Below are 15023 nucleotides of genomic sequence, written 5' to 3'. Positions count from 1 at the left end.
TTTTTACTCTGCCCATAAAATTCTAGTAGGTCCTGGGGCTCTACTGGCTTTTGACAAATTTCCCTGATGCCAAATACTTCCCTGTTTTTATGCATATTTTCTGCATTGGACTGCCTGTTGCTATGGTGTACCTGTGTGGTAGGCAGAACCATGGCCCCCAAAAGAAGTCCACGTTCTAATCTGTGAACCTGTGAATATGTTAGGCTACATGGCAAAGGGGAAATAAGGTTGCAGATAGAATTAAGGTCATTAATTAGTTGACCTTAAAGTAGAAGGGTTAGTCTGAATTATCCAATGTAATCATAAGAATTCTTAAATATGGAAGAGGGAGGCAGAAGAAGACTCAGTATCAGAGTGATTCAATTTAAGAAAAACTCAAGAGGCCATTGCTGGCTTTGGGTATGGAGAAAGGGGATCATGAGCAAAGGAATATGAGCAGCTACTAGAAGCTGGAAAAGGCTAGAAAACACATTCTCCCCTAGGGACTCTAGAAGGAGTACAGCCCTCTTTAAAACATGTTGATTTTAGCATAGTGAGACCCATTTTGGACTCCTGACTTCCAGAAAAACAAAGATAAATTTGGGTTGGTTTAAGCCACCAACTTGGTGGTAATTGATTTTGGCAGCAATGAAAAGCTAATGCATCCTGCATGTCCCTCCATCTTTACTATTTTGCTTGACCTCTCAGTAAACCAGCTATGTGGCTGAAACTTTTTCCTATTATTGAAGTGACTGTGTCTGTTGATAGGTCTGAGTCACAGTGCGACTCTCCTATTTTGTTAAGATTGACCTTTGCATGTGCGTGTCACAACAGTCAATACTCAAAAGAACACCAAATAGAATCCAAGATTCAAGGACCCTAAGGATCTCAGTCAGCCAGACTGCCTCTATAGACATAAATCCATCTAACACCAGCTTCCCCTTTCTGTGACCTTGGACAAATGACTAAGCCTCCTTGAGCCCCAGTTTCTTCATTTGTAAAATGGATAGTAATGACCTCAGAAGACTATTGTGATGATTAAAAGATAATTCCAGAAAAGTGTTTAGCACAGTAACTGGCCAAAGTAATCTTTACCTAAATATTATTTCTTATCATCATCATCTGGCTCATTATTTCTTAACTGGTACAACAGACACTAACTCAACCAAAAAGCCTTAATGAAATACCATGAAAACCAGGTATATGGTTCTCTCTGCATCCAAGAACCACTGACTCTGTGCCACTCTAGCATGTAGACCATGAAATATGGAACTGGGAGACCATGTCCCTAAAGGTCCAGAGATCAAGTTTCAGAAATACAGGAAAACAGTAATGTCAGTTTTCAACAAGAAACTTGAAACTGCATGGTGTGTTGGAAGATGTGGCCATGAATCTTGGCTCTATCCCTTAATAGATCTGAGCACTAGAAAAGTTACTTAGGTCATTGAGCCTCAGTTTCCTCAGCTGTAAGATGGGGCTAAGGAAACCTATTTTGCAGATGTTATAATGAAGAAATAAAGCAATATATATAAATAATGCATATAAATTGTTTAACACATATTTGGTACATACTGTGTGATCAATAAATGATAATTACATATTTTCTTTTGCTTTTTGTCCATCCCTTGTGTTCCTAAAAGATTTCCCCAACACCATGATCAAATAATTAAGGTTAGTTATAAAATTAAACATAAAATTCTCACCTAAAGGTCTAGGTTCAGTTTCAAGTACAGAGGACCCCCTAAATCCAAATAGCTTGAGATCCAGTGCAAACAGAAATAAAAAAAAAAAAAAAAAACACACACACACAAAAAGCAAAATAATTATTTTCTGCACATAGCATAATGAAATGAACTAGTCCTTGGTTTCATCCTAAAACTTATAAGGCAGCTTAGATAAAAGCCTGGGCAGTAGTTCGCCAGGATTGATTACAGATAGTGTATCAACACCTGGAAAATAGAGCAACTGATTGGTTTAAGGAAGCCTATTCTATGGGTACAAGCCTGGTCTAGGAATCCCATGTTTATATCAAGCAACTTCAGATCTTGTGTCTCTTCAAGTAAACATTCTTAAGTGAAAAAATAATATACTGAACACCTACTGGCATGTGAAGCAATATTTATCATTGCAATACATTAAATGTATTTTCTGGTTCATGTCTGGGTTACTTAAGTTTTGGTGGGATAAGTCAGTTCTCCCAGAGCTGACTGATACTGAAGAAACTAACTCTTAAGATTTAAGTTGGAGTGACGTGGAGAGATCACATCTTGGCTTACAGGAATGCCTCAGCCAACCTGAGTCCTTTCCCAAATGTCAACCATTTCTTCATGATCATATAATATGCTTCCTTTTCCAGCACAATACAGCACAATTCAGTTAAGAGGCTGGGATGAGGGTGGCGGGGTGGGGATAAAGTTGGATACAGCCTATGTTTGTATCATGTGAGAAAGGCTTGGAGGGGATAAGTGGACCTCGCTCTCTGCCTGAAGTGCCTCACAGAGCTGAGGAGCTTCGTAATGCTTCCAACATCAGGGGTTAATCATTCTGAACCACTCTCTTGGGACTCTGATGGAGTTTGTTGTATGAATGGGAACTGCGATTTCCTGGCTCAGGTTTGAGGTGTGTGAACCTTGCGTTTATGGGAAGGAGAAGGTAGACAAAGAAAATGTGCAACGTAACTTTCCCCGGGACCACAAGGTCAGAATTCCTGACCAAATATGGGTGCTGCTGAGCTGGTTTCATCGGAACCAGTCCACTGGTGGCTAGGAAAAATTTAATATCTTTTGATATTTTCCAAGATGAAAATCCTATGTATACATGTTAAAAGAGTCTATAAAACAGTGTCCTTATTTTGGCCTTATAATTAAGTAATAATAGAAGGGCTGCACTGTTTTACAAGGCAATATTTTAGTTCCTGAGTGGGTAAGAGACACAGCTGCTTGCCAAGAATTGTAATTTATTCAGACAAGTACCTACCACCTCTACTCCCACCCCATACCTGAACGAGAGAAACAGGTCTATAGGTGCTCTGAAAGAGTTAAAATGAAGATACTTATGCTCATATGGGGCTAAGAAAAAAAAAAAAAAAAAAAAACCCAAAAAAGCAAAAGGAGAAGCAGGGGCAGTTAACTAGAGAAAAGCAAGTTGGATTTGCCATTAGTTCAGGCATTTTGATAATTTTGAAGAGGACTTCTGAGGTTAGAAAATGAAGGGCTTTCTGTTTGTTGTCTCTTCCTATATATAAGAGGCCAGGTTGGTCTCTCACAAACTGCAGGAGTTGTGGGAAGTTACAACATTTAACTTACAAAAGTGAAATGTGTTTTCATTTTGCCTCCATAAAAATAATTTTTGAAGTATGGTTTGGCTTCCAGACAGTTTTAAGAGCTAAAAGGCTCAGGTGGTGGAAGTGGGGTGAGTTAGGCATGGTAGTAACATTTAAATGTGCAAAAAATTTCTTAAGTTGGGTGACTTTCAGGAACTGGATATTTGATATCAACTTCTGTTCAGATCAATAGTTTGATTTAAAAAATATTCATATTCTACAGAGTCAGGATACAATTAAATTATAAAATGAGAAGTTTGAAAAGCATTTGTTTTCAGAAAATATGCTCCCAAAGGAACATATTTTAGGAAACTTGACTTTAGAAGACCTGTTCCAGGCAATTAAACTCAACAAAGCCCAGGAGCCAGGTTGCCTTTTGCTACATTGTTAGAAAAAAGATTTCCTAAAAACTAGCTTTCTCTAATTCTATTCTTGAAAATTATTTCTTTAAACATTGTTTTATGTTAAAGAGATATAAAATAAAATTATTCTTCAGTGAGCTCAAATTTATGTAAAAGAAATAGATCTGCCATAATTTGCACCTTTTCCCTGGAAATAGGGAAGAGGTAACTTGAATCCACAAAAAAGGAAAATGTAATGATTAGCTGAAATTCATTCCTTGGCCCTTCAGAAATTATGTACATTTCCCCAATTGCTTTTCAATGCCAAATGTGCATTCCTAAGACATATACAATACATTTTTCTCATTTGGAAAAAAAAAAGTGCATAAAAGAAATGCTTCTAAAAGCAAAATATTTGATTGCACCTTTGAAAATAGTTTTTGGATAAGGTCAATAAATCTAAGGACCCCAATAATATGTGAAAAGACCCTAAAAATATCATTGCCTTATTTATAGTTCTCCAGGTATCTGAATCTCCTTTAGACTGAGCAATGACTGCCAGCTCAACAGAGACCCTAATGTCTCCCTAGAATTAGTTATCTATTGCCTGTATAACAAACCAACCCAAAACTTAGTGATTTAAAACAAAAACAATAAATTATTTCCCCAAATCCTATGGGTTAGCTGGGCAGTTCCATTGCTGGTTTCCCCTGGGTGCATTCATTCTGCTTCATCCATTCTCTGGGCTCAGCTAGGGCAGCTGGGCCTGTTTCTCCAGGTTGTCACTAGTCCCGGAATTCTCTATGCCGTCGCAGTCTAAGGTTAGTGTTCTAAGAGGATAAAAATGGAAACCCTAAGGCCTCTTGCAGCCTAGGCTCTGAAACTCGACAGCATCACTTCTGTCACATTCTATTGGTCATATCAAGTCACAAAGGTAGCCCAGATTCAAGGAGGTGGAGAAATAGACTCTACCTCTGAATAAGAAAAGTGACAAAGTCACATTGCAAAGGGTGAATGCATACTGGGATGGGAGGAAATTGTAGCCAGGAAACCATCTCCCATCTCCAGCTTTGTAATATTTGGTACTCAGGTCAGACACGATGAAGGAGCAACTTTTTCTACTGGACAGATGCTAGATGGATTGAGAAACAGATTCACTGTAAAAGAAAGTATTGAATGTGTTGAACTAAGAAAACACATGTGTATTCTTTCATTAAAAGTTAGAAATTTTCTACACTGAAGTAGTGAGGTAGGGTTAGAATTAGGGCAGTGGCTGAATAAGCAAAGGACAAATTGCCAGAAGTAGTCAGACCTGGAGACTGCCTTGAGGAGAAAGATATCTTTGAGGAGAATAGCAATAAACATCACCTGGGGGTCAAAGACCCCACCTGAGTGAGTCATCTGTGGAGAAGTATGGAGCCAACCAACCCACCCAAACACACTATTTACCACTGGGCACCACCCTGGAGAGAAGTCGGTGGGAGCATGAGCCCCAAACAAGGAAGGGGGAAGGGGAGTAAATAAACTATCTATAAAATGAAAGGGCCCCACATTGCCGGGACCTTGGCTTTTCTCACCTCTGTCTTTGTGACAGTGCCGGCATGTCCTCTCATGGGTGTTCTTGATAAATTGTCTATCTATGCTGTGTTGTGCCCTTGAATTCTTTCTTGTGGCATGGCCAAGCACGTAGGAAGCCAAATCAGGCATCACCACCAAACTATGGGTCAACAATAGGGGTTGGGATAAGCGGTATGGGGGGATTTGGGTCTTATTTTTATTCTTATTTCTGTTCTGGAGTAATGAAAATATTCTAAAATTGATCATGGGGTTGTACACACAACTATGTGATGATACTGTGAGCCAATGATTGCATACATTGGATGGTTTGTGTGGTGTGTATCTCTCAAAATTGCTAAAAAAAAAAGAAAACAAAACAAAAAACATATAGATAAAGCATTACTCTTTTCATAACAAAATAAATGTGTAAGAAAAGAATTCCATAGTTTTCTTGAAGAGGCAGTGTGGTGAAGTGGTTCTATATGAGGAGTTGGGTGCTAATTCTCTCTATCACATTTCCCATCTTTGCACAATAAATTGGTAATATTAATGGTGTATAACAGAAGCTGCTCCCTGGATGTATGTGTGTGGAAGGGGTGGGAGGTTGGAGGTAGGGGGTGGTGGTCGTAGTATCTCCAGGTACCTAAGGGCTGTGGGGATGAGTACCTGTCAGCATGCTCCTACTTGCAGAACACCTGGTTTCAGAAGCTCTGAATTACGAGATGTGCGGCCCGGGTCAAATCACTTACCTTATCTCAGGAGCTAACAAAGCTAACACCCTTCCCTGCTTCCTCACAGGTTAGTAAGAGGATAATGTAACGCTGTAGTGAATTTGGATAAAAATACCCTATAACTCCTACAATCCAAAGCTGGAAATGGCATTAGTGGAATACTATTTTTTTTCCACAGATGAATAAAATTGTTCTTAGAATGTTGATTGTAATCTATCCACCTTACACCAGTCTATTTACAATTTTGTAGAACTTGTAACTTCAAAGCAATGTACAATTTTAAGGGTTGCTGATGTAGTACGTTGTCACCAATTTCAACCACTATTCCCTTGTTGCACGGTATACACAGCAAAGAGGAGCTGTGCTAGTTTGTATATATTATGTCCCACCAAAAGCCATATTCTTTGATGCAATCTTGTGGGGGCAGATGTATTAGTGTTGATTAGACTGGAATCCTTTGAGTGTTTCCATGGAGATGTGACTCAATCAACTGAGTGAAACATTTGATTGGATAATTTCCATGGAGGTGTTACCCTGCCCACTCAGGGTGGGTGTTAATTGGATCATTGGAGTCATATAAAGGAGTTTACAGACAGAAGGAACTTGGAACAGCTGTGAGTGACATTTTGGGAAGCAACTGAGAGTGACATTTTGAAGAGGAGCTGCAGCTAAGAGAGGACAAAACACCCCAAGAGCAACATTTTGGAGAACGCCATTTTGAAATGCAACCTGGGAGCAAGCGGACGCCAGCCACGTGCCTTGCAAGGTAACAGAGGTTTTCCGGATGCCAATGGCCATCCTTCAGTGAAGGTACCCTATTGTTGATGCCTTATGTTGGACACTTTATGGCTATAAGACTATAACTTTGTAACCAAATAAACCCCCTTTATAAAAGCCAATCCATTTCTGGTATTTTGCATTCCAGCAGCACTAGCAAACTGGAAAAGGTGCACTTTATGAAGACATTTTGTCAACATAGTAGAGTCCCAAATAATAATTTCTGTGAAGAAACAGTTACGTGTCATGGTAAAGAAAATCTGTTTTACATTTTATTTTACTTTACCCAGATGATAATATTTTAATAAATGTAAGAGGATGACTAGAAGAACACATATGTACATTTAACATCCTAGTGAGTATGCCCTCTGAGAAAAGTTAAAAGTTAGCCTGAAGTGCAGTTCCTGAGCCTTTCCTACACTTTGTTAGGAAATGACATGTCCCCAGATATCTGCAGCTTCCATGCTTTCACGTCCACAGTACTGCTTTGATTCTGCTTGTTTCAGTTTGGAAACACAGTTCTTCACCAGTATACATTATTAAAAAATATATTTTTACCAATCATTTCAAAAGTTTAGAAGTTATACTAAAGATATGAAAGATCACATAAAAAAGAATGCAGCCTTGGTTTGCTTTTATTTTTGCCCTCTTTCTTTTTTTCTCTTTCTCCCCCATTCTTCAAGAAACGAAGAACATACTGCTCTCCTTGTCTTACATAGATGAGTTCCACCCATAACTAGGAAACTAGAGGTCTCAGAACCTCACAGTGAACTTACTAATAAAATTTCCCCCCAAAACAAAGATTTCTCCCTAAAATAATTCCCATACTAGCTAATAAGTGAATAAAAATATCTTGTTTTCTTTTTTGCACAATTTTATCTCATTTCTACCATAATAACTGATGTTTATGTTCTGTTTTCTTCATGGGGACTTCTAATGGCATTAATATTAAAAGACAAAATTAAGTTGAGAATTATGCTCCTTTAAAACTTAATGTCATTTGGCAATTTGTCTGCATGTCCAAACTGTCCTATTCTCCCACAGAAACCATCCTACTCTTTCCCCAGTTTTATCCAGGGCTCCAGCTAACTCCTTGTTCTCAATCTCCCAACATGACCTTCCCTCCTAAATCACAGATAAACACAAGGCATGTGGCATAAACTCTTGAACTTCCTGCTGTCCATCCACAAGCTATTTATATCTGTATTCAAACTTAACTCCTCCTGTCTGGTCTCAGAGGAAGAGGCGTCCCTCCTCCAGTTTAAGGCTAATTCTGCCAGCTGTCCTCTTGATCCAATCAACTCCTCTCCCTCTATTTGTTGCATCATTATCGCTCTCCCTCTGACATCTTCAGCCACAGCCTTTCAGAGCTCTCTTTCTCCTAAAATCTCTTATCCAACCCCACTCTATATTTCTCTCTTTCTCTGCCTCTGCAGCCGAGCTTCCTAGGAGCCAAGCTTCCTAAGAAGCTTCCCATAATCACTGCAGGACTGACTGGTGTTTTTGCTCTCAGTGTCCTTTTTTCCTTCTGGTAATCAGTACCTAATTTCCCTTAGAGGAATCATCCCCTCGTCTCTGCCTGTGACCTAAACTTTGTCTATCCAACACATGTTTTACTTAAACAATACTGATTGATTCAGAGATGGACACGTGACCCAAGTCAGACAAATTAGAACCTTGGGAATTTTCACTGAATTTTTGAGAAAGTGGATTTTCTCCCCTAAAGCTTGGAACCTGTAAGAGCATAATGCTAGAGTTGCAGCAGGCTGCCTGCCAATGCAAGGGGAGAGCCCAGCTGAGAAGGGAACAGACACGGAGGGCTCACTGAGAAATAGAGAGAAACTGGATCCTGGTGACATCATTTGTGCAGCTGAATCCAGCAGTGGCTAAAGCCAGAAATAGTAGTAACATGAGCCAAGCCAAAAGATTGCGTTTCTGCATAAATCATTTCAGTTATATTATTTTTCCTGTCATTTGCAAACAAAAAATGTGTTACATGATGCTCATCACTGTTTCCCGTTTCTTACTTCTCATTCATTTCTGAACACACTGTAATCTGGCTTCCAAGCTTACCATACCATTAAAAGCTCTGTCTCACCACACCACTAAGTTCACCTTCTATTTGCCAGACTTTATTTCTCTGGTCTTTTCAGTAGAATTTGAAAATATTAGGCAATTTGTCCTTTTTTGACTTTATCATTTGAATACCTTGATTTCACTCTATTAGCTTCCCTTTCCTCAAATCTTAAATCTTATCATAACCAGATTTCATGTTCCTCTTATTCTTGAAATCTACATTCTTTTTGTGTGTGATTTCATCAATTGTCAAAGTTTTAATAGTCATGTATATTCTAATAGTTTCCAACTCTTTATCTCTAGCTTCAAGTCTTTCCTTGAACTCCAGCCTCCTATAGCCAACTGCTCACTTAAATGTCCAAAGCTGCAAGTACCATCTTCCCCCCAAATTTGACTTATTCTTTACTTTCACAATATTTCCTGTGTTCCTATATTCATTATGACAGGCAATATACACCACCAATATCCCAACTTACAAGTTAGTCATCATCAGTGGCTTTCTCACCTTCAGCTCTCCTCTTTCATATATCTAGTTAGCCACCAATTAGTTGTATGACCTTGGGGAAATGCTCTAGATCTCAGTTTTCTCACCTTAAAGAGAGATATCAATATTTATTGAGAAGATGAAATGAAACTATTCCCATAAGAAACTTTGAACAATGTTTGGCACACATTATGACTTTAAAAATATGTTTGTAGCAGTAATCTATGGATGTGTAACTAGTCACCCTTTAACTTAGTGGCTTAGACCAACAATCATTTATTTTGCCCATAAATCTGCAAGTTAGGTAGGGCTTGGAGGGAACAACTTGTCTCTGTCCCATGCAGCATCAAATGAGACGACTGGGTGGGGGGCTGGAGACATACCATATGTCTCATTCAGTTGGTCAGCAAGTTGATGCTAACCGTGTCTGAGCTCCTCTGGGTCTTTGGATCAGGGATCTGTGTTTCTCTCCATGTGGGCCTCTCTGCCAGTTCTTTAGGTTTCCTCCCAATATGGTGGCTGGCTTCCAAGAATAAGCATCGTGAGCTGTCAGTTTCCGAAGGCTTGTACAGTTTCCGAAGGCTTGTACAGTTTCCTAAGGTTCACTCTCACTTCAGCCATATTCTATTGGTCAAGCTGTCACAGGACTCGGTTTCGAGGAAAGGGGACATAGAATCCACTTCTTCCAGGGCAGAGGGTGAAAGAATTGTGGGGCCAAGTTATAAAACCACCATAGTTCCACATCACCATCAGCTTTCTCTCCCTAGCCACCACCAGTACTAGTCTTCTAGTCTTTATTATATGGCCTGAAGGGTTGTTACAACCTATTAAGTTGTCTCCTTACCTCTATTCTTACTCTCCTCCTATCTCTTCTCCACACTAATATTTCTAAAACTGTTACTCACCTACTTTAAAACCCTTTGATGATTCCCTATAATATGAGTAATATTCAAATTCTTTACCAAGGTAACCATAGTTCCTAAACTGCACCAAAGCACCCTGGAGGGTGGCAGCAAACTCACATGGTATTGTGGGATATTTAAAAATTTCAGGAAAAACGTTGAGACAACTGTCAAACACTACACAAACGACCAGCTCAAGGTCATTCAAATTTCACCATTAGATTGTTTACTTCACTATATGCCCAGTGAACATATCATATGATGTCATACGCTGTCAAATTTTTGTGAAGCTTGTTTTTGGCCGTTTCTGTGATAAAAAACAAGTACTATGTGAAAATTGGTGTGGATCAGTGTGCCGGTTTGGATATCTTATGTCCCCCAGAGAAAGCCATGTTCTTTCTCTTGTGGGGGCAGACATATTAGTATTAATTAGGTTGGAACTTTTTGATTGTTTCCATGGAGATGTGATTCACCCAATTGTAGCTGATAACTCTGATTGAATTATCTCCATGGAGGCACGGTCCCACTCATTCAGCATGGGTCTTGATTAGTTTATTTGAGTCCTTTAAAAATAGCCACACAGGTCCAGATGCTTGCTGATGCTGACCCGTGGAGACATTTGGAGATGTGGACAGAAGGATGTTTGGAGATGCTAAGCTAAGAGATGCAGCTCAGAGTTTGCCCCAGGATACATTAAGACAGGACTCCAGGTGCTTAGAGAGAAATGTGCTGGGTGAAAGAACAAAGAATGCACAGATGCTGAGAGAGGCGCTGGAACATAACCCAGGATCAGCAGACACCAGCCACGTGCCTTCCCAGCTAACAGAGGTTTTCTGGACGCATTGGCATCCTTCAGTGAAGGTATCATCTTGTTAATGCTGTAGCTTGGACACTTTTATGGCCTTAAGACTGTAACTTTGTAACGAAATAGACCCCCTTTATAAAAGCCAATCCATTTCTGGCATTTTGCATAACAGCAGCATTAGCATTAGGAAATGAGGGGGTGGTGTCTAATCTGATTCCAACATCTGAGGATGCTCAGTGCCCAACAGACATGCACATCCCATTAGTAAATGCCTATTAAAGAATGGAATAAAAATGTTATTTTTCTTTCAGTTAATATGTATCATTTTTCCAAACATTATTTAAGATAAAAACACTTAGTATGTTGTTTGGATCTAACCATTTAATAAGCATAACTATTAAGTATTTCTTTAGTCCTAGGGCTATCTTGAAAAAATTACTGTGCCACTAAGGATGCTGGGAACTGAGGAAGTCTGGGAATTTTGCACATAATGTGAGAGAAATTAAAGAAAAGATATTAAATTATAAGGCTTGGCAGTCATTTTTACTTTTTTATTTTTATTGATTGATTGATTGATTTTAAACACATCCTCTAGCTCCCAAGGTACCTACTGAGGAAGAAAAATGCTTGTTTGCTTGAGTTTGTCAGGATTACATCACTCTGTACCTCAGGTCCCATTTTCCTCTATCTTTGCTTGCTCAACTCATCAACCTCCCTGGCCAACTTCTTTCTCCTAAATTCTTAGTTCCACAATTTTTTATGCTTCCTAATTCAGATTCTCACTCCTCACTTCTTTCCATTGTACTCTCTGGAACTTGGGCCATGATTGAATAACTCTCCCAAATCCTGAATTCCTTCACAGCACATATCCTGCGTTTTAACCAAAACCAATTTCTCCCACAAGTACAGGGCTTTTCTGGCAGTTTACTTAAATGGAAATTGCTTATTCTCTTATATTATGAATATTCCTTTATATCTTGTCGTAGAAACTAAGTTGCTTTTCAAAGCCAACTGCCAAGCCTTTACTTCCCAGTGTTTTTGAAATATCCCTGTTTCAATGAAATTCTTGCTATCAGGGTATATCCCCTACCCTCACCCCAGCTCCTCTCTGTCATGAAGAGCCTTTCGTTCTTCACCCCTCACTGCACCCATCTCCCATTCATCGATGACTTTGCCCTCTGGCTCATGGTCCTCTTCTCCACCCTGTCTGGTCTCCATCCTCAGTGACCTCAGCATCTATTTGAATGAATCACCCCACACCCAGGCCTCTGAGTTCCTTGGTCTCCTCATTTCCAGTTACCAGCTCTTTCACCACACATCAGCCTGCCCAGAGGCACATCTAGCCCAGAGTTCTCAAAGTGTGATCCAGAGCCTGGCTGCACCAAGACTGTCTAGAATGCTTGTTAAAATACAGATTCCAAGGCCACTTGCCCAGTTCTAGGGAATCAAATTTGGGAGGAAAGGACCTGGGAATTTGGAGTTTAACAACCCTCCCAGGTGATTCTTAGGCCAAGGAAATTTTGAGATCCACCATGCTAAACTTGGTTCTCATCAAGAACTACTCCACATTTTAATTTAATCATTCAGAAATCACACTCTCTGAACAGAATCTCCTATCTTTCCAGATTGGTTTCCCAATTATTCTCACTACAACTGTTCTTTAATGAGTCATCTCACTTTGCATTCTTTTTCTTCATATGCTCTATCCTGATTTCATTTCCTTCTCTCTTTGCTTAGATTTATTATTATCACTGTTACTACTGATGAATTGATGATGATGATATACTTTTCCAAAGCATTTAATTTGGCAGGCACTGTTCTAAATTCTTTACTGTTAATTCACTTAATCCTCTAAACCACTTAATGAAGTAAGTACTCATTTTAATTTTCCTTTTTTTCTTGCCCAAATTTTCAGCATCCTTGCCCTTTTGCACTTTTTTTCCCTCCCATCTAGAAAAATCCCAACCCTGGTCAATCCTCCAGTGTTTACATCCTGACCACTGCACCCAGCAGGAGTGATTGGTACAGTATGCATTTGTGGTCACTTGCCCTAATGTGTCCCTGTTTTAGTTTCTGAAGTTAACCAAAGCAAATGACAGTGGGAATTTATTCACTCATGGTTTTGAGGCCAGAAAAATGTCCAAATCAAGGCATCAAGGTGATGATTTCTTCCTGAAGACTGGCTGTCAACAATTGTTGGCTCATCTGCCACATGGTAAGGCACATGGTGACATCTGTTGGTCTTTCCCTTCCCTTCTGGGCTTACTTGATTCCAGCTTTTTGCTTCTGTGGCTTTTTTCTCTCTCTCTCTGGATTTCCCTCTCCTATAAAGGACTCCAGTAATAGGATCAAGACCCATCGTGATTGAGTTAGGCCACACCTCAGCTGAAATAGCCTTATTAAAATGTCCTATTTACAATGAGTTCACACCTACAGGAATGAATTAACTTTAAGAACATATTTTTTGGGGGATGCGTACAGCTCCAAACCTCCGCAGCCCCTTACACTGTTCCTGTAGTTGGCATGCTTTCCTATTTATTCTCTAAAGGACTATTTCAAACTTCCACCTCCCCTTCCACCTTTCCTTTCAGTGCAGAACTTAGATTTCTACTTCTTTATGTAAAATAGAAACTATCAGATGCAAACAACCTAAAATGCTTACCACCAAATATGCAAAAACATCTGAATTAGCACCCAGGCTTCTTGCCCCTAATTGCTTATTTAACAGATATGTAGTGAATACTGATGATATGACAGGCTCTGTGCTGTATTACTGTTTCAAGGAGGAGACACATGGCCTCCTATGCTTTCTCCCTGTGGTCTGGGATTCTGGCCCACCTGCTGTCTAATAACCACTCACTACTGATTATCTGCCCTTCCACTACTTCAGTCTCTCCTCTTTACTGATCCTTTTCATCAACACTTCATAGGCTGCTCTCCCATTATAACAAAACAAAAACCCAAACACCTCCCTCCCTTATTCACACCTTCCTCTCCAGAGGCAAACTTCTTGGGAAAAAAACCTGTGTACCCCTCTTTGTGTCTCTCCCACTTTCTCCGGATCTTATGCCAACTGTCCCAGTATTTCTGTCCCAGCTACTCCTCAGGTGCTACTTTCATGAAGATTGCCAGTCACCTCATGTGATTAAATCCAGTGAATACTAGACAGCTGCTATGTTATTTGTTCTCCCTTCATCACTCATACAGTTAAATCACTCTCCCTCCCTGTTAGTGTTCTCTTTTTTCCTTGGCTTCCAAGACCTCATCTTCTTCCAGCTTTTTTCTTCACCTCCTACTGCTCCTCAGACCCCTTAATTGGATCTTCCTGCTCTAACCAAACTTCAACTGTTGGAGTGTTCTGGGTGTCGCTCCTAGACATTCTCTTCTCTGTACTCTGCTCCTAAATGTTGTCTCCTGCTTTCAATTTCCTTTTGAGTGCTAAATAAACCACTTTTTAGCTGAGACTTTAGGCAAGTTGCTCAATCCAGTTAATTAATTATCTGCTGAATGTCTAGTTTTTAAAGGATGCTAAGCTATAGACTGGCCAGGAACACTTCTTACACTCAAGGAAGACCACAGTTTATTATGTTTTCTGAACTGTTTTCCTGACTTGTATCACAGGGAGATATTAACCATAAGGTTGTTATTAATTATACTAAACCTGATTAATAATATCTTCCAACTAGTAAGTGATTATTTTATTGATTGTTTTACACTGTTAAGTATTTGCTATGTGTGATCTCATTTAATTTCCCAACTGCCCTATAAGGTTTCTATCATTACCCTTAGTTTATAGCTGAGGTAAATAAATGAGGCTCAGAGCATTAAGAAAACTCTCTCAAGTTCCCACAGCTAGAAGGTGGCAGAACAAAGTTTCAAATCCAGGTCACTCTGACTCCAAACCCATACTCCTACTGCTGTGATAATTATAATAATTATAGTTAATTCTGGCATTATGCTAAACATTTTTACATGTTTTACATTTTTAAACCTCATAGTGACTCAAGGAGATAAATCCTATATTTATTCCCATTTTACAGATGTGAAAA

This window comes from Choloepus didactylus, chromosome 2, assembly GCF_015220235.1.
Source record: "Choloepus didactylus isolate mChoDid1 chromosome 2, mChoDid1.pri, whole genome shotgun sequence".
In the NCBI taxonomy this organism is placed as follows: Eukaryota; Metazoa; Chordata; class Mammalia; order Pilosa; family Megalonychidae; genus Choloepus; species Choloepus didactylus.
This window is presented reverse-complemented; position numbering follows the sequence as displayed.